This window comes from Giraffa tippelskirchi, chromosome 7 (genome assembly GCF_054371585.1).
Source record: "Giraffa tippelskirchi isolate mGirTip1 chromosome 7, T2T-mGirTip1v1.2.pri, whole genome shotgun sequence".
In the NCBI taxonomy this organism is placed as follows: domain Eukaryota; kingdom Metazoa; phylum Chordata; class Mammalia; order Artiodactyla; family Giraffidae; genus Giraffa; species Giraffa tippelskirchi.
The window spans coordinates 126,758,814-126,782,621 of record NC_137281.1 but is presented as its reverse complement, the minus strand read 5'-3'; positions in this window follow the sequence as shown (position 1 = coordinate 126,782,621).

Genomic DNA, 23,808 nt, shown 5'->3' with positions numbered 1-23,808 from the left:
GATGATTCTTAAGAATCTTCAGGGACTTCCCTGGTGGTCCAGTAGCTAAAACTCCACGCTCCCAATGCAGGGAGCCTGGGTTCAATCCCTAGTCAGGGTACTAGATCCCACATGCTGCAGCTAAAGACCCTGCATGCTACAATGAAAATAAATAAACAAGCAGCCATCATTTTAAAGAAAGAAAAAGAATCTTCAATTTGAGGTCCCCTGTAGTGACTTTACTGCAGTGATTCAAGCATGGTTTGTGTGCTGTGCTTAGTCGTTCAGTCATGTCCAATTCTTTATGACACCATGGACTGCAGCTTGCCAGGCTCCTCTGTCCTTGGGGCTTCTCCAGGCAAAAATACTGGAGTGGGTTGCCATGCCCTCCTCCAGGGAATCTTCCCAACCCAGGGATCTAACTCAGGTCTCTTGCATTACAGGCAGATTCCTTACTGTCTGAGTCACCAGGGAAGCCCTCAAACATGGCTTATGCCTCTTTAATTAAGAGGCATAAATCCAAGGAACAACCCTTTGGGATATCACTACCATGCTAGTTCGCTAATAGGGTCTTTTCCATCAGGGTTCAAGAGCTGTTTTTCCCTTATATTTCTTCAAAAAGCCAAGTCTTCAGGTTTTAGGTCATAAAAGAATATTTAAGTGTTTAGGAAAGACTGCTCAGTTCAGTTTAGTTCAGTCGCTCAGTCGTATCCAACTATTTGTGACCCCCATGGACTGCAGCACGCCAGGCCTCCCTGTCCATCGCCAATTTCCAGAGTTTACTCAAACTCATGTTCATTGAGTTGGTGATGCCATTCAACCATCTCATCCACTGTCATCCCCTTCTCCTCCTGCCTTCAATCTTTACCAGCATCAGGGTCTTTTCCAATGAGTCAGCTCTTCGCATCAGGTGGCTGAAGTATTGGAGCTTCAGCTTCAGCATCAGTCCTTCCAATGAATATTCAGGACTAATTTCCTTTAGGATGAACTGGTTGAATCTCCTTGCAGTCCAAGGGACTCGCAAGAGTTTTCTCCAACACCACAGTTCAAAAGTATCAATTCTTCATTGTTCAGCTTTCTTTATGGTCCAACTCTCACATCCATACATGACTACTGAAAAAAACCATAGCTTTGACTAGACAGACCTTTGTTGGCAAACTAATGTCTCTGCTTTTTAATATGCTGTCTAGGTTGGTCATAACTTTTCTTCCAAGGAGCAAGTGTCTTTTAATTTCATGGCTACAATCACCATCTGCAGTGATTTTAGAGCCAAAAAAAGTAAAGTCAGCCACTGTTTCCACTGTTTCCCCATCTATTTGCCATGAAGTGATGGGACCAGGTGGCATGATCTTAGTTTTCTGAATGTTGAGTTTTAAGCCAATTTTTTCACTCTCCTCTCTCGCTTTCATCAAGAGGCTCTTTAATTCCTCTTCACTTTCTGCCCTAAGGGTGGTTTCATCTGCATATCTGAGGTTATTGATATTTCTCCCGGAAATCTTGATTTCATCTTGTGCTTCATCCAGCCCAGCATTTCTCATGATGTGCTCTATATATAAGTTAAATAAGCAGGGTGACAATATACAGCCTTGACGTACTCCTTTTCCTCTTTGGAACCAGTCTGTTGTTCCAAGTTCAGTTCTAACTGTTGCTTCCTGACCTGCATACAGATTTCTCAAGAGGCAGGTCAGGTTGCTGCTCATAGATGCTGATAAAACTGTATGTACTACATGACCATTTTTTAAAGGGTTTTCTACTAAAGTTAAAAAAACTTTTGTCGTATCCAAAGCATTCCAAAACCATAGACTGATCCAAAATCATATCTACTCTTATTGCATGTGTTGAATCTCCTAGCCCTAGCTAAGTGGCAAGTTCTTATGGGTGCAATGAACCCTGCCACCTGCACAAACATGTCCCTCTGGCAAGAGGTCATATTTTGGACATGAAGTGACACCTGTTATAGTGCATCCCACATGTTGCAGTTTTAAGTTATGACTTGTCAAAAAACAAGATTAAGTCTGGATTTTAACAAATCAGTTGGGGGCCCAGATAGTTGACAACAAGAGGCTGAATATTTATGAGTTCCTCCATCTTCAGATTATAGAAAAATAACAAAATTTTAAAAACCACAATTATGAGTGGGAGAACATAATGGGATTTCATAAGAAGTCACCTTACCTGCTGAAGTGTTGTATATTTTCAGTGTGCAACAAAGACTATACACCATGAGAGATTATTAGGTTTGAAGGAGACCCTAGAACTGGGTCAACAGAAACCTCCATTTGTTTAGCTGCTGAAGCTGTTGCACTTAGACAAGGCCAGTAGGTTTTGCGACTGAGTCAAGAGACTATAGTAGCTACTGGTGTCTGATGAATGCCAAGAAGGTAAAAGAGAACAACAAGGGTTTGCTCAGATCTCTCAAGAAAGATAAAGGGACTTCCCTGATGGTCTAGTGGTTAAGACTCCACACTTTCACTGCGGGGGCATGGGTTTGACCCCTGGTCAGAGAACTAAGATCCCTCATGCCTTGTGGAACAGCCAAAAAGATAAACTTTTAAAAAAATTTTTTTAAGGTAGAGAGGTTTATAATTAGGCGGATCCAGATCTGTTAAGGTTTAGATTTACAGGGAAGTGCTTTGGTTACCCATGATTTAGTTAAATCATATGATACCAAGGCAATTTCAGTAACCAGGGAGATCCATGAATCTTCCTAAATATTTCATTGTACTAGTCCAGGTGGGCTTCCCTGGTGGCTCAGATGGTAAGGAATCTGCCTGCAACGTAGGAGAGCCGAGTTTGATCCCTGGTCGGGAAGATGCCCTGAAGAAGAGAATGGTAGCCCACTCCAGTACTCTTGAATGGAGAATCCCATGGATAGAAGAATCTGGTGGTCTATAGTTCATGGGATCACAAAGAGTCAGATGCGACTGAGTACCTAACACTACCACTACCACTAGTAGGGGAAATTTTTTAACAGTTTGTAGTCTGTCAACAGTAAGGGATTTACTGCTGGATAAACTGTGTCTAAGCTAATAACAAAATTATAAACTGTTTTTGAGATCTTATGTCCTTCTGAGCTAAAACAGTAAAATGATAGTAAGATTAGTCTTAGTGTATACCTCATCTAAACTAAACTAAACCAAAAAACCCAACTAAAAAGTCATCCACATGTTACATGAGATTATAACCACAAATCATGGTTGAGGACTTGTAAAACCTAAGAGGATACCTCAATAAACTCCTGTGGCCTAACAATTCAGGTATATTAATGATTTTCCCAGGAGAAGGCAAACAAGTACTCGCAATTTTTATTTAAAGGTACACCAAATAAAGCAGAACACAGATCTATAGCTATAAAATATACAGTCTCTGAGGCACCTGAGATGAAATAGTCTTTGGGTTTGCTACAGTGTTGTATAATAAAAAATTCAACAAGCCCTTGGACTAGGTAACAAAACAGTGGGCAGCTGTACAGCCCAGTGGTAGAACTCCCCAGTGGTAGAAATACCCCACTAGTTCTGTTACCTAGTCCAAACTTGTACTGCTCGCCACACAACAGGCCAATAAATCAAGAGATGAGTTATTGGGGCAAGGAATAGTGACTTTATTCAGAAAGCCAGCAGACTAAGAAGATAAGGGACTATTGTCTCAAAGAACCATATTGCTGAGGTCTGGATGCTATTTTCTTCTATAATACAGGGTTGGGGGTTGGGGCCTGGAAGTCAAAGGTAAAGTAAGAAGTTGTTCAGTTCAGTTCAGTCGCTCAGTTGTGTCCAACTCTGCGACCCCATGGACTGCAGCACACCAGGCTTTCCTGTCCATCACCAACTCCCAGAGCTTGCTCAAACTCATGTCCATTGAGTCAGTGATGCCATCCAACCATCTCATCCTCTGTCATCCCCTTCTCCTGCCTTCAATCTTTACCAGCATCAGAGTCTTTTCTAAAGAGTTAGTTCTTCGCATCAGTTAACCAGAGTATTGGAACTTCAGCTTTAGCATTAGTCCCTGCAAAGAATATTCAGGACTGATCGATTGACTGGTTTGATCTACTTGCAGTCCAAGGGACTCTCAAGAGTCTTCTCCAACACCACAGTTCAAAAGCATCAATTCTTCGTTGCTTGGCTTTCTTTATGGTCCAGCTCTCACATCCATACATGACTACTGGAAAAAACATAGCTTTGACTATATGGACCTGTGTTTGCTATGACCAGTGCATTCTCTTGGCAAAACTCTGTTAGCCTTTGCCCTACTTCATTTTGTACTCCAAGGCCAAACTTGCCTGTTATTCCAGGTATTTCTTGATTTCCTAGTTGTGCATTCCAGTCCCCATTGATGAAAAAGACATTGCTTTTTGGTGTTAGTTCTAGAAGGTCTTGTAGGTCATCATAGAACCATTCAACTTCAGCTTCTTTGGCGTTAGTGGTCAGGGCATAGACTTGGATTACTGTGATGTTGAACAGTTTGCCTTGGAAACGAACAGAGATCATTCTGTCACTTTTGAGCTTGCACCCAAGTACTGCGTTTCGGACTCTTTTGTTGACTATGAGGGCTACTCCATTTCTTCTAAGGGATTCTTGCCCACAGTTGTAGATACAATGGTCATCTGAATTAAATTCACCCATTCTGGTCCATTTTAGTTCACTGATTCCTAAAATTGATTTCTAAAATTCCTAAAAGTAAAAAGCTGTAAGTTGTTGCAATTATTTCCTGGTTTTGACCAAACTCCAGAGGGGATGTGTTAATTTTTTCTTCCTTCAGCCCTTCACAGGTGGGCTATGTCAGGATGTTTCCTGTAAGCTGAACGAAAGAATTTTAGCTTAACTTTCAGACATGGGTGGCAGGGTTCCCAGAGATAGGCCATTATGTATACTCGAAGCTATAGAGAATTCCATGGACAGAGGAGCCTGGGGGGCTACAGTCCATAGGGTCACAAAGAGTTGGACATGACTGAGCAACTAACACTTTACACTCACTTTCATAGGCAGAATCCTTTTAGTAATTAATTAACTTGTAGCAAAAGCAATAGAATATAAAAGTTAAGGTAAAAGGAACAAATCTAATATAGAATCAGATTTGTTTTTCTCTATTACAATTCTGTAACTGTATAACTATCAACATAAAGAGTAAACCGGGGCATGTTCAAATTTCCAGAAATTGAATTTATTCAAGAATAGCAGAAGAATTGCCATTTGAGAAATGCATACTGTAGCTAGCTATAAGCAACTCTGTTGAGGGATTGGAGTGGGTGGTATTTATGGATAAGAAGTACAAAGATGAGGTTATGCAATGAGGTAAATACAACTTCAAAAGACACTCAGAGCAAGAAATGATATTGTTTCTTAGCTCAATCACACTACTTGCCCTAATAGGTGAAGCTATATATTGTTGAGATCATTCCTGTTTTTGGAACCTGGCAAGATCAAATGGAAGCCTGCAAACCTGAGTGACCTCACCCTGGAAGATATTTTTGTCATGTGATATGATGATGGACTGGACTAATTATTAATGACTAAATGGGATGGACAGGGAGGCCTGGCATGCTGCAATTCATGGGGTCGCAAAGAGTCGGACACAACTGAGCCACTGAACTGAACTGAACTGAAATGGGACTGTAGGAATGTAACAGTATCTTTTGTCTTTGTATTTTAGGTTACATCTACACCGGCATTGTTAGTAAGATTATGATACTGAATATAATATTGGTATTGATAGTCAAATGTATTAGGAAATGGAGTTAAAATCCTGCTGGGCTGGATGACCCACAAGCTAGAATCAAGATTGCCAGGAGAAATATCAACAACCTCAGATATGCAGATGATACCACTCTAATGGCAGAAAGTGAAGAGGAACTAAGAGCCTCTTGATGAGGATAAGAGGAGGGTGAAAAAGCTGGCTTAAAACTCAACATTTAAAACACTAAGACCATGGCATCTTGTCCCATCACTTCATGACAAGTAGATGGGGAAAAAGTGGAAACAGTGACAGATTTTATTTTCTTGGGCTCCAAAATCACTGTGGATGGTGACTGCAGCCTATGAAAAACCTAGCATATTAAAAAGCAGAGACATCACTTTACCAGTAAAAGTCTATATAGTCAAAGCTATGTTTCTTCCAGTAGTCATGTACAGATGTGAAAGTTGGACCATAAAGAAGGAAGAAGGCTGAACACCAAAGAACTGATGCTTTCAATCCTAGAGAAAACTCTTGAGAGTTCCTTAAACAACAAGGAGATCAAACCAGTCAATCCTAGGAAATAAACCCTGAATACTCGCTGGAAAGACTGATGCTGAAACTGAAGCTCTAATACTTTGGCCTCCTGATGTGAAGAGCTGGAAAAGACACTGATGCTGGAAAAGATTGAGGGCAGGAGGAGAAGGGGGCAACAGAGGATGAGATGGTTGGATGGCATCACTGACTCAATGGGCATGAGCTTGAGCAAACTCTGAAAGATGGTGAAGGACAGGTAAGCCTGGCATGCTGCAGTCCTTGGGTCACAATGAGTCGGACACTGAACAACAACAGCAACAATCCCCAGCCCTCACTGGCTGCTCCAAATGTTCAGCATATGAATAGAATGATAACTAAAGGCCAAGCAGTAGCCTACAGTATAATAATTTCTTTGGCCTTTGCCACTAGTTCCTTGAAAAGAGATGGTAAATCCTTGCAATTTCCTGAGTGATAGGGGTTTTTTGTTATTTATAAACCCCTTGGATCACACCTGAGTTTATGCTAAGAGATAAGATGTTTCAGGATGGGGGTTGGTCCCCAGAAAGACCAGCCATGTGATTCGATGATTAGCAACTTGAGCCAGCCTGACCTCAGGGGAGGAGAGGAGGATTGGAGATTGAGTTCAGTCATGTGACCAATGATTCAGTCAATCATGCCTCTGCAATGAAACCCCAATAAAAATTCTAGATTCCTGGTGGGTGACCTCATCAATGCACTAGAAGGATAAGGCACCCTGACTCCATAGGAAGAGGGCTCGGAAGCTCTGCAGAACCTCCCAGACCTCACCCAGTAAGTCTCTTTACTTGGCTGGTCCTGACATGTATCTTTTATAGTAAAACTGCAATTGTAAGTATGTGGTGTGGTGCGCGGGTTCAGTCATGTCCAGCTCTTTGTGACCCCATGGACTGTAGCCCCCTAGGTTCCTCTGTCCGTGAAATTTTCCAGGCAAGAATAATGGAGTGAGTTGCCATTTTCTACTCCAGAAATCTTCCCAATCCAGGAATTGAACCTGCATCTCCTCTTGCATTGGCAGGCAGGTCTTTACCACTGTGCCACCTGGGAAGCCCCATTTATAAGTATAACATTTGAGAAATGGAATATTTCCTGCCATATCAGTCATCAGCAATTGCAGCCCTCCAATGTGAGCCCATGAGCCTGAGGGAACTCAGAAAGGAGAAGAATACCTTCTATCTAGCAGCTATCAGACTACGCCACTCCCTATAGTGAGCCCTGAGGAACTCAGGTTGTGAAAACAGCATACCAGCCCCAGATTTGCATCTTCCCATACATAGAAAAGCGCTAAATCCCTTAACTTGGGATATCTGGTTTTCTTTAATTCACAAAAATACTTTTGACATTCAGACTACCTGCCCCCTGTTGCAAGCTTCTATATAACCTGGCTCCTCCCACCCCATCCCTCCAGTTCTCTCAGGATTACTTGAGATGCTGCCTCCCAGGCTTAAGTCCTAAAAATTTCTGCCAAATAAAACAGAACTCTCAACTTTTAGGTTGCATGTATTTTTTCAGTCGACATACTTACCTGAGATCTGTAAGTCATGCCAGCGAATTATCAAACCTGAAAGGGGTCTTGGGAACACCTTGGATTTGTAGCTGGTTGATCAAAACTGCAGGTGGCCTGGGGCCCTCACTTGCAGCTGGAGTCGGAAATGAAGAATTGTTATGGATTCTTCCCTTTACCCTGAGAGCCTGCTGCTAATTCTGAGTAGTTAGACTCAGAATTGAATAGTTTTGCAGCACCTCACTTGATGTCAGAGTGACAGGGGATTGTGGAATGACTATCTTGTTTGCAGTCCTCATGACTGGAATGAATTTACAACCCTGCCCACTGGGCTTTCTTGTCTTTCTTTATTTAGGCTGCATGCAGGATCTTTAATTGTGGCACTCAGGATCTAGTTCCCTGACCAGTGATCCAACCTAGGCCCCCTGCACTGAGAGCACGGAGTCTTAGCCATTGGACCACCAAGAAAATCCCCAAACTGGGCTTTTGACTTCTGAGAAGATAGGAGTGGTACAAAGACAAGCACAAAGCATAATGACTCCTTTCTTTGTTAGGCTCTCAACTTAAGGTTGAGACCCCTGAGAACTCTAGGCTCAGGGGTTCAGGGTTGGCCACTCCAGAATGTACCACTTTGACATGTGGATTATTTCAAGCTAAAGACAATTAAGACCCAACAGACTCAACAAAGAGGGCTTCCCAGGTGGTGCCAGTAGCAAAGAATCCACCTACTAATCAGGAGATGCAAGAGGTGTGAGTTCGATCCCTGGGTCAGGAACTCCTGCAGTTGGAAATGGCAACCCACTCCAGTACTCTTGCCTGGAAAATTCCATGGACAGGGGAGACTGGTGGACTACTGTCCAGGGTCACAAAAAGTTGAGTGACTGAGCATGCATGCAGACTTGACAAGAGCTTTCTCCTCCTCCTTAACTGCCTAAAAAAATTTAGATAGAGGAGCTAGTCCAAGAACTATCATCAAAGATAACTACAAAGAATATGGGCAAGATGTGGTAAGCTGCAGGGAAAGCTCGGCAGGGCTTAGAGATCAAATTCCTCTCTGTGTCCTTTGTCTCTGTGTGGCATGGCAAACTATTTACCGAACATTTACTCTTCTCATCTTCCTGTAAATCATCTTCCCTTTTGAAGTCCCCCACTCCTACTGCCTTCTTCTTAGCTCCAAATGGCATATAAGCTTAATTTCCTGACTGCCTGGGAGTCTCCTATTCTTATGGGGTCCCCATACATATGTGATTAAATTTGTTTTCCTCCTGTAAATTTTGTGGTGTCAATTTAATTAGACCAGCCAAAGAACTGAGAAGCGAAGAAAGGAAAAGATTTCTTCCCTACAAGGATATTGTGCAAGTTTGGATAGAGGTTTAGATAAATCAATCTGAACTTTGATAGGTTTAATCCCAATAATCCTGCTTATAGCAATTTAATTTTTTGCTGTTACTCTTTAATACATTCAATTTCAGCTTGATTTAGGCTCAAAGATACCTGTAAGTCAATGCTCAAATTAGTTACAACTGTCTTATAATTAGAGAAGTCTCTAGAGATTTCAAGGAAGCGACAATTGGGAAAGCATTTAAGCTGGCAATTTCATTTGTATAATGAATCCCTTTCTTTTAAATTGGTGGGTAAAGTGTCACAAAGAAGGAAAGATTGTTCCTCAGTTAAAGGTCCCAGGGTGACAATTAAGGTCTGGGTCATGGAGAATATCTGAAAATTATTAGGGATAACCACCAAAACTTAAATCGTTCTTGATTTCCTATCTCATTCTTTAATGGTTCATGTTTTTAAGTATATATATGTATCTATTCTGTTTCTTGGATAAAAAATTTTACCAAGGATCAAATCAAAAGAAGAAACCCTAGAATTTAAATGGGGAGATCTGTATATATATATATTATATATATATATATATATATATATATATATATATATCACAGTGGATTTCTTCTCAAACTGACAATGTTTATGTTTTAAGCAAATAAAATGCCAGTTAATGTGAAACTCAATCACAAAGACTTGAGATTTTTGCTTTATGGAAACAGAGAACTAAAATTCTTTTATGCCATCGATGTGCCTTCAGAGTCCATGAACCATGCTCTGCTTTTATTTAGGGGTAGAATGTTTTCCTGTCAGACCCCTTCCTTCCTGTTTCTGGGTAGAAACATGGTATAGAGTGCATCTCTTGGCTTCCTGCTAATGCACAGGACACTACTGCACAGCCTACTTGCAGTGCCTACCAGCCCTGCTCTAGGACATGATTTCTCCTGGTTCTGTTCTTCACTTACTTCATATCCTGTGCTTGATGGGAGTATGTGACATGCTGCTCCAACACTATTCAATTAGCGTTTGTCTTTACATTGATGCCCTTGCTTACTATATATGTTGCTTATTAGCAGCAGTTTAAGGGGTTCTGCAGGGCTGGAGAAACCATGCATTCAGGAGGCCTGTGTGCAGTTGCTAACTGACCAGTTACGTGCCTTATGAAGGTTGTCAGGAGACAGATCTGTAGGTTTACTTCTCCACATTCTGATACCATAAGCTAAGGGGAACAAGGGTTAGGGGGTCTTAGTGTGCTAATGGGCTTCCCAGGTGGCTTGGTATAAAGAACCTGCCTCCAGTGCAGGAGACACCAGAGATATGGGTTCAATGCCTGGGTTGGGAAGGTCCCCTGGAGAAGGGCATGGCAATCCACTACAGTATTCTTGCCTGGAAAATCCCATGGACAGAGGAGCCTGGCGGGCTACAGTCCATAGGTAGCAAAGAGTCTGACATGACTGAAGTGACTGAGCACAGCACAGTGCTAACTACGTAGTTTGTTGACCCTGGGGAAGCAGTTGTGTGACAACGGTAAGATTTATGGTTGATACTGTACTGCCCGTACTGGAGAAATTTCTCCCTGTGAGCTTAAGTGCAAAATAAAAAATTGGACAATTGATTCTGCCTTGGAGCACCTTCACTGATCATTCACTTCATTGTTTTCCTCTCTACTTTCTTAGTTAACACAGACAGTTGTTTTTCAAATGTCTTTTCTGTTTACAGAAACCATAAGTTTCTTTTACAAGATTCTCCTTCTTCCAGTGGTTAATGACTGGGATGAGTGCACCTAGCTTTTGTTTTTTTTTTAAATCTTTAAGCCTATCAATTTGTTCTGATTCCTACTCTGTTTTTATTCTAAGACTCTTTTCAATATGCTCAGCAAAGTGTTTTAAATTAAATCCCATGTCATATTAAATTAAATCCCATGTCATTGGCTTAAGGCCATGCACAAAAAGGTAGGAGAGAACTGGATCATATCCACTTTAGGATCTACTAAGATGGGCTTCCCTTGTGGCTCAGATGATAAAGAACCTACCTGCAATGCTGGAGACCTGAGTTCAATACCTAGGTGGGAAAGATCCTCTGGAAAAGGGAATGACTATCCACACCAGTATTCTTGCCTGGAGAATTCAATGGACAGAAGAGCCTAGCAGGCTACAATCTATGGGGTCACAAAGAATCAGAGAGAACTGAGCGACTAACACACAAGATATTAAAAAGCTGATCCTTGACATCACGAGTTGGACTCATTCTTTCTCTGCTTACAGAACTGAAACAGAGTCCAGCCTATTTTCACAGGGAACACTTCAGAATAGTCTCCAAAAGAAGGCACACCTTCCATATAGCTTTTATAAATTCCTCTAATTTCTTACACAATCAGCATCTTTTAAGTCACCTCAAGGTCATCTTAGTCTGCTTTCCCATCCAATTATTTTGTATCTGAGTTTCCTCCAAAATTGCCCTGTGATGCATTTTAACAATAATGTAAATTTCTTTGCAGATATCTGTCAGTTTCACCTAGACTTTCAAAAAGTCTTAAAATGGACCTGAGGTCCAAATGAGACTAGGGAATAAAATCAACCACAAATGATTTTTCCTATTTTCAGTTAAGAGATAAATGGTGTTTGGGGGGTTTCCCAAGAGGGAAGGGGAGCCTATCAAGAGATACAGAACAGAGGGAAATGGAGAAGTAAGAGTAAGATGAAGGCCATTATGTTATACTGTGATTTGTGGAGATTATGTATGGTTAGTTGCTAAGTCGTATCTGGCTCTTTGCAACACCATGGACTGTAGCCTGCTAGGCTCCTCTGTCCATTTCTGTTTTCCACAATTTTGTTTTATGCTGTGGCCAAGCAAACCCTTCAGGAAGCAATTTTGGGATCTGAATTTCTTTGGGTACTTCTTTATACCAACCCAAAAACTGAACATTGGATGAATAGAACATTGGATGTTTTAGATTTTGTCCTCTTTTATTCTAAAGTACCTCTCAAATGAACAATTTTGTCCACATCAAAGTGTCCTGAAAGTAGCTACTATAATGCTAAATTATCACTGGTGAAATCGTGCATTTAGAAAAATAAGTATACAAGATTATGTTACAGCACAAACATATAAAAAGTAGGAATCTGGCTCAAAGAATGTATGAACTCTAATTTAGACCAGAGTGGGCAGCTCATTGGTTATTTACAGAAATAAAGTTTTATTGGAACTTATCCATTTATGGCTGCATAAATAAGGACAGTGGCAGAGTTGAGTAATTAGAAGAGAGGGTCCATGGCCCACAAGTCTATAATATCTGAAAATTGACCTTTTACAGAAAAAGTTAGCAGGTCCTCAGTTTAGACTAAGACAAACCCAGGAGAGCCTGGAAATGGTCAGCTGTTGTTGCAATTAGACCAGCTGACTCTGGCCACACCATTGTGACCCTTAGAACAAGTAACTATATAAAGTTTTGGCTTTTTGGACCACAGTGTGCCTTTTACCACCAAAGCCACTCGACTAAGGTGTTTGCTGGACTTTCCCCACTTCGTACCATGCACAAGAATCTGGTATTGTTGAGCTTGGAACAACCTTCCTAAAAGTCAGCTCAGAGAGACTGTATCTTCCTCACCTCCTCCTGGTCTCTGAATTCAGTGTCTCCAGAAAGGGATCTTCATCTCTCAGCTGCTTCCAGGGTAATGGCCAGGATGAAAGGGGTGTAAGTTTATACAAACCCATTTTGATAATCCAGGATTCAACACTGACCCCTGGGCATGCTTCTTTCTTTCTCTCATGGCAATCTCAGGTTGGCCTGATGTATATATCATCCAGTAAAAATGCCCAGCCAGAAGAGAGCCTGGGCCGTTCAAGCTACTTCTGGTTCAGTCACCTGGATTCTCTTGTTTGATCAATATCGTCGTACATCATTAGGATAATAATCACTTTGTTGAATATGCTGCTCACCGAATTCTTCCATAGCAGCACAGACGGGTCAAAGTAGGGGATATAACAAGTATCTGTGATTTTTGTTTTGTTTTGTTTTAATTTTTAGCTCTGCTTGGTCTTCATTGCTATGTTCAGGCTTTCTCTAGTTGCAGAGAGTGGGGGCTACTCTTTGCAGTGACTTCTCTTGTTGTGGAGCATGGGTTATAGAGGCCTGGCTCAGTGGTTGTGGCGCTGGGGCTTAGCTGCACTACAGCAGATGAGATCTTCCCAGACCAGGGAGCTAACCTTTGTCACCTGCTTTGGCAGGCAGATTCTTAACCGCTGGACTACCAGGGAAGCCCTTCTGTGATTTTTATAAAAATCCTTTGTCTTGTGACTGAGGCTTTCAGACAAAATGTTTGTGTGCAGTGGAGGCTGACTAGGGAAGAGGGGAGAGACATTATAGATACTGGAATAGGTCACACTAGTTTTGTGCTGGTGGAGGGAGAATAGCACCTTGGCCCTTAGGAGGGACCACCTCAGACTCCGGAGTTATGAAGGAGGAGGAGAAGGATTAGTGATCTTTGTGTTTTATTAATAGAATCACCCTAAGGGGTCTTCTTCACAAAGAAAAATGCCCCATTTATAAGCAGGAAAAAATACCATGTTAGAAATGGTTACAAGCGCCTTCAATTTAACTTATTTAACTTGCTGGTGGCTTTGTCCTCCCCTAACTGATGGCTCTGACCATGATTTGATTGCCATTCCCCTTAACCTTATCAAAAAGTTTGTGAGAAAAAGCAGAGGATGACCCCAGATCCTGCATCTCCCATTCAAATCACAAAGTACTTCCTCTGGTGTCTTCCCCACTTCCATTCTGTGGTAAACAGAGGTCCCCTAGCTGATGGCTGGACAAGAAGAACAAGTTGGACTGATTACCTTCAGATAGTTCCTCAAAAAATAAGGATTAGATTCCATCACTGAAACTAAACTGGGAAATTAAGGCTTGTCAGGTGACAGGGACTCTACATGGAGGTGCTGTCACCCTGTGCCCTAGATTGATGTAAGTCTCACTTGAAGAAACCTAACAACGAGAAAAAACATTTTCCTTCCTGGCTCACCATGTGAGCCTCCAGGACTGTAATTCTTGTGCAGGAGCCAGGCATTAACTTGCCTCTCTCAAAATCAGGATGACTTTGCTCCTGAGGGGTAGTCATAAGACACCTTCAGGTTTTTAAGGAAATATCACCAGTTGATCATGTAGCCTTCAGATGATTACGAAGATCAGTCCAAAAAGAGGCTGCCCTGGATTTCTGGGAGGGGTCTCCCAGGGAGTCAACGAACTCGTTATTTATGTGCATCCTTGCGGGTGTTATCTCTATAAGGGATATCATTGAATTAGAAAAAGCTATGTAAAATTTGCCCTAGAATTTAGCCACATGATCAATGACACACTGGGGTTGAAGCTTAGCTGTAGGTTGCAGGTGTACCTCTATGGCCTGTGCTCTTTCCATGTAGAATGCTGCTGCTGACCTTGCTGGCATGAGGTTGTATGCTAAGCAGTCTGACCTTATTAGGGCCGGTCTGGGATAATATCACAACAGGTTATATTTAGGAAGTCGAGGTGTGCATAAAGAGAGCTGGAGGCACAGGTTCACAAAGTTGGCCAGCTAGTAATGGCCCAGGACACTTCCCTGAGGGTCCAGTGGTTAAGAATCCACCTTGCTATGCAGGGGATGTGGGTCCAATCCCTGGTCGGGGATGCAAGATCCCACATGCCTCTGGGCAATTAAGCAAGCCCATATGCTGCAAATTAGACCTTATTCAGCCAAATAAACAAATGATTTTTTAAAAAGGAAACAACTAGTAATGAGTCCAGGACTCTTTCTTCTGCCGTAGCAAGGCCAAGCACAATGAATATGTTGAAACCTTGCCCTCTGACCTGGCTGTCCTCCTGCAGACTGTGTTTATATGCTGAAGCTGAATAGCTCTCTGAGTCTGCCTTTAGGTATTTGTAGATATACAACTCATTGCGGTACTGGTCAGTGGCTGGATACTTGAGAAAAGAGACTAGAAACATAGGAATGCAATCTATAGTTTTAGTAAAGGGATTTGTTCTAAGGTAAACAAGTAGAGAGAATCACAGATGAATAGTGGGTGAATTCAATTGGCCAGGAAGTAAGGAGGGGTACACAGGCATTCCTCTAGTATGTGGTTAAATCCATTTTTCTACAGCAACTGGACTGGAGGAGTTATGGTAAAAGAGTAGATATGTGTTTGGGAAACCTTGAAACTGATCTCCAAAACATGGCTACAAATTAGAGATCCTGATCTGAGAGGATGAACTTGGGGAAATCAGAGAGTTGGAAGATCTTTGATAAGATCCATCTGCATTATCTAGAAGTTATAGGGATCTCAAGCAACAGATGTAGCCATTCGGATGCTATTAACCAAGACCAGGTTGGCATTGTGGCCCTGGCCTGGGCAGAGTGAACAGAGAATACTTGTTCTCCTCTTCCCTCTGGAAATCTGTTGGAAGGTCACCTCAGAAAGTTCTTACCACCAATAGGGTCATCACAGTATAAACTGGTAGGCAGAAAGTAGAACCTGATAGAATACTTCCTGGCAGCTCCCATCCTATAATCAAGAGGGCTGTGAAAGAAATTCTGAACATTATTATTTCCAAGCAGGGAGCTGGAAGTGAGAGCAGGTGAGCCTGCCATGAGTCATGTGTTGCATGGTGAGGAGACCCTATAGCTGAGGCTGCAAAGGGCAGGCCCAAACCCAGGACCAGGCTGTAATACGAGAAGGGCCGGGGCTGCCGAGTTAGCTGAGGAAGGCTGACAGCCTCCCCTTAAATAGTCTTGCTGCATTGTCAAGGTTGAAGACACAGACAAGTATACAAGCAGTGAGTGTGTGCATGCTCAGTCACTTCAGTCGTGTCTGACTCTTTGCAATCCTATGGAATATAGCCCACCAACCTCCTCAGTCCATGGGATAATCCAGGCAATAATACTGGAGTGGATTGCCATGCCCTACTCCAAGGGAGCTTCCCAACCCAGGGACTGAACTCACGTCTCTTTTGTCTCCTGCACTGCAAGCAGATTCTTTACTTCTGAGCCACCAGGGAAGCCCTTCTTGGCCACCCTGATCATCCTATTTAAAGCCAAGGTCCTCCCATCCCCTGAACCCCTGATGTGCTTCAGCCTGCTCTAGCTTTTCCGTGGCAGTTTTCACCTTATAACTTACTATGTCATCTACTTCTTTATGGGGAATATGGTTAACAGTCCATCTGCTCACTCCCCTAGAGCAGGACACTTTTTTTTCACTGATGTATCCAAAACACCTGGTACATCATAGGTGCTTTAAAAATATCTGTTGAACAAGTAAAGAACTTTAAAAAAATATTTGACTTGTCCAAGTCCATCCAGGCTGATATAACAAAATATCAGAGACTAAGTTGGTTATAAACAACAGAAATTTATCGTTCTAAGTTCTGGGGGCTAGAAGCTCAAGATCAGAGTGCCAGTATGTTTCAGTAAGGGCCTTCTTCTGATGGCAGAATTGTCGGTGTGTCCTCACATGGCCTCAGGGACAAGGAAGCTCTCTCGGGCCTTTTTTATATGGGTATTAATTTCATTCACAAGGGCTCTGCCTTCATGACCTACTCACCTCCAAATGCCCCAACTCCTAATACTATCACTTTGGGGGTTTGGCATTTCAACATATGAATTGAGGGGGCGGCAGGGAACACAAACATTCAGACTATACATGGTTCATATTGTTTGTTGTTCAGTCCCAGTCATGTCCAACTCTTTGTGACCCCATGGACTGCAGCATGCCAGGCTCCTCTGTCCTCCACTATCTCCCTTTGCTCAAGTTCATGTCCATTGAGTTGGTAATGCTATCTAACCATCCCATCCTCTGCCACCCCATTCTCCTTTTGCCTTCCATCTTTCCTGGCATCAGGGTTGTCAGTGCTATATAAGTGTTAGTTCTCAAGAAGGAATATCTAGAGGAAAAGAAAGAAGAAAATAGAAATTTTGAACATAAATACAAAATTCTCGTTGTTAAATTAGCAAACCTAACCCTTCCTTAATTTAGTTTAATTTAGGAGAAGCCAGTTGGTAAAGTTACATTTTCACACAGTTGAAAACAGTTTTGTTTCTTACAACCATAAACAGCAATTCATTTAACAGAATGTCTAGACAGCAGTTCCTCTGGATCTGCCTTAATGACATATTTTAATTAGTAGATACTGGCATATAAACAAGAACAGAGTCAAAGCTCTTCATCACATTCCTTTTCAGATACAGAGGGAAAGCTGATACCTTAAATACATCATCTCTATAGCAACACAAACTGTGTTAGTTTGCTAGGGCTGCCATAACAATGCACCACAGATTGAGTGGCTTAAACAACAGGAATGTCTTTTCTCACAATTCTGGAAGCCAAAAGTCTGAGATCAAGGTGTCATCCAGGTTTGTTTTTTTTTAGGCTTTTCTTCTTAGCTTGTAGGTGGCTGTCTCTCCCTGTCTTCACATGGTCTTTCTTCATGTGTGTCTGGTTTCAGATTTCCTCTTATAAGGCTGCCAGTCATACTGGATTAGGGCCCACTCTCATTTTAATTTAATTACCCACTTAAGACTATCTCCAGGTACAGTCCTATTCTGAGGTACTGCAGGTTAGCGATTCAACATATAAATTTGGGAAGGGCATAGCTCATAACACTAGTAAAATTTAAAAAGAAAAATATTTGTATTGACAAAGGATAAAATTAAGCACGATCTTTCCTTAGCTAAGCTCAATTGGACAAAGAATATAAGGTACCATGCAGGTCTCTTTTGAAATCTGTTCAAGGTAGTCAACTTCAAAGTACATATTTGGAACAAACTGAAAATTTCTTCAATGTTTTTTGCCTATAACTGTACACTGTACCTAGGCAATGCTAATTTTTAGGAGCATTATTTGAGCAGCTTCTGAAATTTTAAAGAAAGGACTGTTATTTGAAGAAGAGAATGCTTTTCATAAATGCCATATAGTTTTTTCTCTATTAAAAAAATAAATAGATGATTTTGAAATATCACTGTTTCCCAAATTTATACACTTTCATAAGAAAGCAGACATTTTTAAGTTATTTTTTGATTCAAGAAGTGTGGTTGTCTTTTTTAAAGTCACTATTAGTAAGTGACATATATTTAGCTTTCTAACCATTAAAAGTCTGTAATCTCTAGAGTAATTGTATATACCTCCCAACGATAAAAGGAAATGACATAATAAATATACAATGGCAATAAATCCCTATTTGATCTGTCTGCCCTATCCAGTCCCCTCTCTGGGAATTGTCCTTTTCCCCACTTCTTATGATTACATAGGGAGCAGTTGCCAATGTTGCTCCATCATCTGAAAAATAGACGCCTGTGCAAATTGACCTAGTGATCTGGCATCCAGATCAAAGTCTATTCAGGTGTCAAGAAACAAAAAGACAACCCTAGAATGGGAGAAAATATTTGCAAATCATATATCTGACATAAGGGGCTTGTATCCAAAATATATAAGGAGCTCTTATACTCAGCAACTGTCCCATGGGAAATAGATTTGAATAGAAATTTCTTCAAAGAAGTTATTCAAATAGCCAATAAGCACATGAAAAAATATCAAACATCATTAGCCATCAAGGGAATGCAAGTCAAAACCACAAAGAAATGCCATTTGACATCCACTAGTATGAGTGTAATAAAAAAGACAACAAATAACAAGAGTTGGCAAGGATGTGGAGAAATTGGAACCCTCGTAAATTGCTGGTGGGATTGAAAAATTGTGCAGCCACTCAGGAAAACATGGATGAACCTCGAAAACATTATACTAACTGAAAGAACCAAGACGCAAAAGGCCATATATGATTCTATTTATATGAAACATCCAGAATATTTACAGAGACAGAAACAGATTAGTGGTTGCAAGGAGCTGGGCATAGAGAGGAATGACTGTTAATGGGTATAGAGTTTCTTTTTGGAATTGTGAGAATATTCTGGAATTAGATATTGGTGATGGAGGTATAATTTTGTGAATATACAATAGATTCTCCTTTTTTGTGGTAGTTCTATCCTGTAAAGTTGCCACAAACACTGAATTAGTGACTGCTGAGTATTGCTCCTAAGGGAAACATAGGATTGAGTTTCCAAAGTTTCTGGTCATAACATTTTCATCTATCAGTCTTACAAAAGCTTGTTTTGTGTGTGTTTCTGTTTAAAGACACCTTACTTAATATAGATTTCTTATAATTAGTTTTATTTACAATTACTTTATACCAAAACACTGGCCAGGAAGAGTTAACATTTTCTTCACCCTGGATAATGTGACAGTCCATTTCTTTGGCTTTCCATGTCACAACTATGCTACCTAATATAGTTCGTGCTTTTTTTAAAGTTGGTTATCATCTCATGAATCTACCAATTTGGCCACTTTTCCATCTTTTCCATCACCTCGTCACACACTATAGGTGTTACATCAGTACTTGGCAGATTTCCTCTTCCTTTGTCTGGAGGAACAGCATTGTTGTTTAATTAACATTGACCTCATAACAAGAGCACTATAACTCATGCCTGAAAAACAATTATCTAACATGTGTTTTCTCTGTCATGTCCCTCCCAGCCTTCCTGTGTTTAGAAACACTAGACAGCACTTCAGCACTTCGAGCACTCAATAGTTGAAGGCCATTCTAAACAACAATATCACCAACAAAAAGCACAAAAGTGATAAAAATGTGCCCTCAATAGACTACAGTAAGGGTACTTGGCTTTTAGTATGAGAGTGTGTGTTCAGCAATTCAGATTTTTCACCATCTGCTCAGGTCCATGAATGAGCAACTAGATCAAAAACCACCAAGTTTTACACTTTAAAAGTGAACTTGATAGTACTGTTGAACCCAAGTTTACATGCCTGAAGCATGGTAAACCCAAATAAACCAAAGCATCAGAGTTTGGAGCAGAGAAAGATTTATTACAGGGCTAAACAAGAAGACTGGCTAGCTCAGGCTCAAAAAGCCCAAACTTACCAGTGGTTTTCAGGGAAGTTTTTATAGGGAAAACTTGTGGGGAGGTCTGCAGGATGTGTTATCTTCCTCTGATTGGTTGGCTGGTGAGGAGGTAACAGGGCCATGTTCCAGGAATCTCTAGCATCAGCCTTCTGGTTCCTAGCAGTCTGGGGTCCAGAGCTTGCTTGTGTTCAGCCTGACGTTACAATCCTCAATCTGGGTAGGGGCCTTAGTTCCTGTAGAAGAACTCACAGATACATATCAGATTGTTATGTGTGTTTCTTGAGGAAGAATCAGAACCCTGACTCATCACTGTACTATTGTGTCATGTATGGATGTGAGAGTTGGACCACGAAGAAGGCTGAACGCCAAAGAATTGATGCTTTCAAACTGTGGTGCTGGAGAAGACTCTTGAGAGTCCCTTGGACTGCAAGGAGGTCCAACTAGTCCATGCTAAAGGAGATCAGTCCTGAGTGTTCATTGGAAGGACTGATGCTGGAGCTGAAACTCCAATACTTTGGCCACCTGATGCGAAGAGCTGACTCATTTGAAAAGACCTTGATGCTGGGAAAGATTGAAGGCAGGAGAAGAAGGGGACGACAGAGGATGAGATGGTTGGATGGCATCATTGACTCAATGGCCATGAGTTTGTGCAAACTCAAGGAGATAGCGAAGCACAGGGAAGCCTGGCGTGCTGCAGTCCATGGGGTTGCAAAGAGTCGGGCATGACTTAGCAACTGAACAACAACAAGAAATTGTTTCTTGACTACCCCTCTTTTGTTTTTGCATTTCCTCACTCCCCTAATTACTAATTTCTTGAATCTGCCTTTTGGAACTCAGGAAGGTTGAAGCCTTTTCCATCGAACAAAAAACAGGAAATATGAAAAGGCTTTTGTACGGTAAGTCCCCTATATACAAATAAGTTCCATTTCGAGAGCGAATTCATAGGTTCAATTTGTTTGCAAATCCTTCAAAATTAGTCTAGGTACTCAGCTAACACAATCAGCTATATAGTACTGTACTGTAATAGATTTATAATATTTTGTATTATACAAAATACAAAAAAAAATACAAAAAAAATAAATACAAAAAATAAAGAAAACATTTTTAACCTCACAGTACAATACCTTGAAAAGTACAGTAGTACAGTACAACAGCTGCTATACAGGAGCTAGCATCTAGTGAACAGAAAAGAAGAGTTACTGACTGAATGAGGGAGAGGAGTTGGGAGATGGTAGAGTTGAAGGATTGTCAGCAATAGAAGATGGAAAACAGGCTGCAATTTCACTCATACCTGATGCTGATGGAATGCACATTCATATCTTTGAAAGTTTACAACTTGAAGTTTCATGTACAGGGCACTTATTGTACCTGGAAGGGCCCCACAGGGTCCTGCTCAGCTTCAATAGTATGTGAATTTTAAAATTATGTCTCATTAAAGCTGTTTTGTTTTGCTTTTTTTACTTTAAAAAATATCAAGTATGTCAGTGGGCAATTCTACACATAACACATAGAACTCATGATACATAGCTTTTTTTTCTCCCACGTATCCTGTGAAACAGAAAAATACCATTCTATTCCATGAAAAAAGAATGAGATTGACTAGCAGAGAGAAGTAGACAAAAAAGAAACCCAGAAAGAGGACTTTCTGGGGTCTTTACAGGGCTCCAGACCCTGGTTTCTATCCTTTGGAGGCCTGCTTGCCCAGTTGTCTCTTTGATCACACTGTAAGCAATGCTCCCTTCTTGCTTAAGCTGGCTCAGGTAGATTCTATTTCTTGCAACCAAAATAATTCAAATTAATATAATAACTTTTTTTAGAGTTTATATATATATATATATAGTTTATTGTTCTTGTTCAATCACTAAGTTGTGTCCAACTCTGTGACCCCATGAACTACAGCATGTCAGCATTCCGTCCTTCACCATCTCCCAGAGTTTGCTCAAACTCAAGTCCTTTGAGTTGGTGATGCCATCCAACCATCTCATTCATCCTCTGTTGCCCCCTTCTCCTCCTGCCCTCAATCTTCCCCAGCAACAGGGTCTTTTCCAATGAGTCAACTCTTCACATCAGGTGGCCAAAGTATTGGAGATTCAGCTTCAGCATCAGTCCTTCCAATGAATATTCAGAGTTGATTTCCTTTAGGATTGACTGGTTTGATCTCCTTTCTGTTCAAGGGACTCTCAAGAGTCTATATAGTATACAGTATAGAGAGTATAAAGTTTTTTAGAGTTTATATATAGTATTAGAATTTATATATATATATGATATTATATTATTTATATATAATAATTTTTCTGGAATCTTTTGATGAAATGGTGAAGGAGTTTAATTAGGTCAACTAGAACTTGAATGAATATTGAGATGGCTATGAACCATCAGACTGAATTCCTTGAGAGCAAGCTGGCATCTTGGTTTGGTCTATTCAGAATCTAGACCTAACATCCATTCCCTGTATGGGAAATGTTGAGTGCTATAAGGTATTCCTGGCACTACAGTATATTAGGATCCCTAGAACAAGCTCTCTTCAGGAGAAGTAACAACTTAGTTTGTGGTTCTGACTCTATCACAATGAGACCTCTGTAAAAGGAGGAGATCAGAAAAACAATCAGTCCTTAAGGCGTCTTACAGCTCTGACATTTTTTGTTATATAAATTAAACATACTTAAAATAGTTCATACACTATAGATTATCTTACTAAACCCTCCTTTATGGCCATCACAGAAGATAAATGTCAACTCAGGCTGACTCAGCCCAGTGAATCCAGATCAAGTTACAGTGTCCAAACAAGCTCTATTCCAGCTCTCAGCTGAGTTAGCAAATCCCTATAAAAGGTTAGAATTGATAATTTAAGTGCTATTTTTGCAGAGAGACCTTGGGGCATTTTAATCTTAATAAGACACGAAAGGGATTGTAAGCCTCTTTCTCCCTCTCTCCTCACAAATATTCAATCTCTTCACTGTCCAAGAGACCAAATGAGATTTCCCAGGTGATTTGAGTCATTGGTATACAGCAACCCAGGAGGGTCTGGGTGGAGCAGTGGTTCTCAGAGTTTCAGTTCAGTTCAGTCACTCAGTCGTGTCCAGCTCTTTGCGACCCCATGGACTGAAGCATACCAGGCTTCCCTATCCATCACCAACTCCCGGAGTTTACCCAAACTCATGTTCATTGAGTCGGTGATACCATCCAACCATCTCATCTTCTGTCATTCCCTTTTTCTCCCGCCTTCAATCTTTCCCAGCATCGGGGACTTTTCCAATGAGTCAGCTCTTTGCATCAGGTGGCCAAAGTATTGAAGTTTCAGCTTCAGCATCAGTCCTTCTAATGAATATTCTGGACTGATTTCCTTTAGTATGGACTGGTTGGATCTCCTCGAAGCCCCAGGGACTCTCAAGAGTCTTCTCCAACACCACAGTTCAAAAGCATCAATTCTGCGGTGCTCAGCTTTCTTCACCGTCCAACTCTCACATCCATACATGACCACTGGAAAAACCATAGCCTTGACTAGACGGACCTTTGTTGGCAAAGTAATGTCTCTTCTTTTTAATATGCTGTCTAGGTTGTTCATAACTTTCCTGTCAAGGAGCAAACATCTTTTAATTTCATGGCTGCAATCATCATCTGCAGTGATTTTGGAGCCACAAAAAACTAAGTCTGTTGCTATTTTCACTGTTTCCCCATCTATTTGCCATGAAGTGATGGGACCAGATGCCATGATCTTAGTTTTCTGAATGTTGAGTTTTAAGCCAACTTTTTCACTCTCCTCTTTCACTTTCATCAACAGGCTCCTTAGTTCTTCTTTATTTTCTGCCATAAGGGC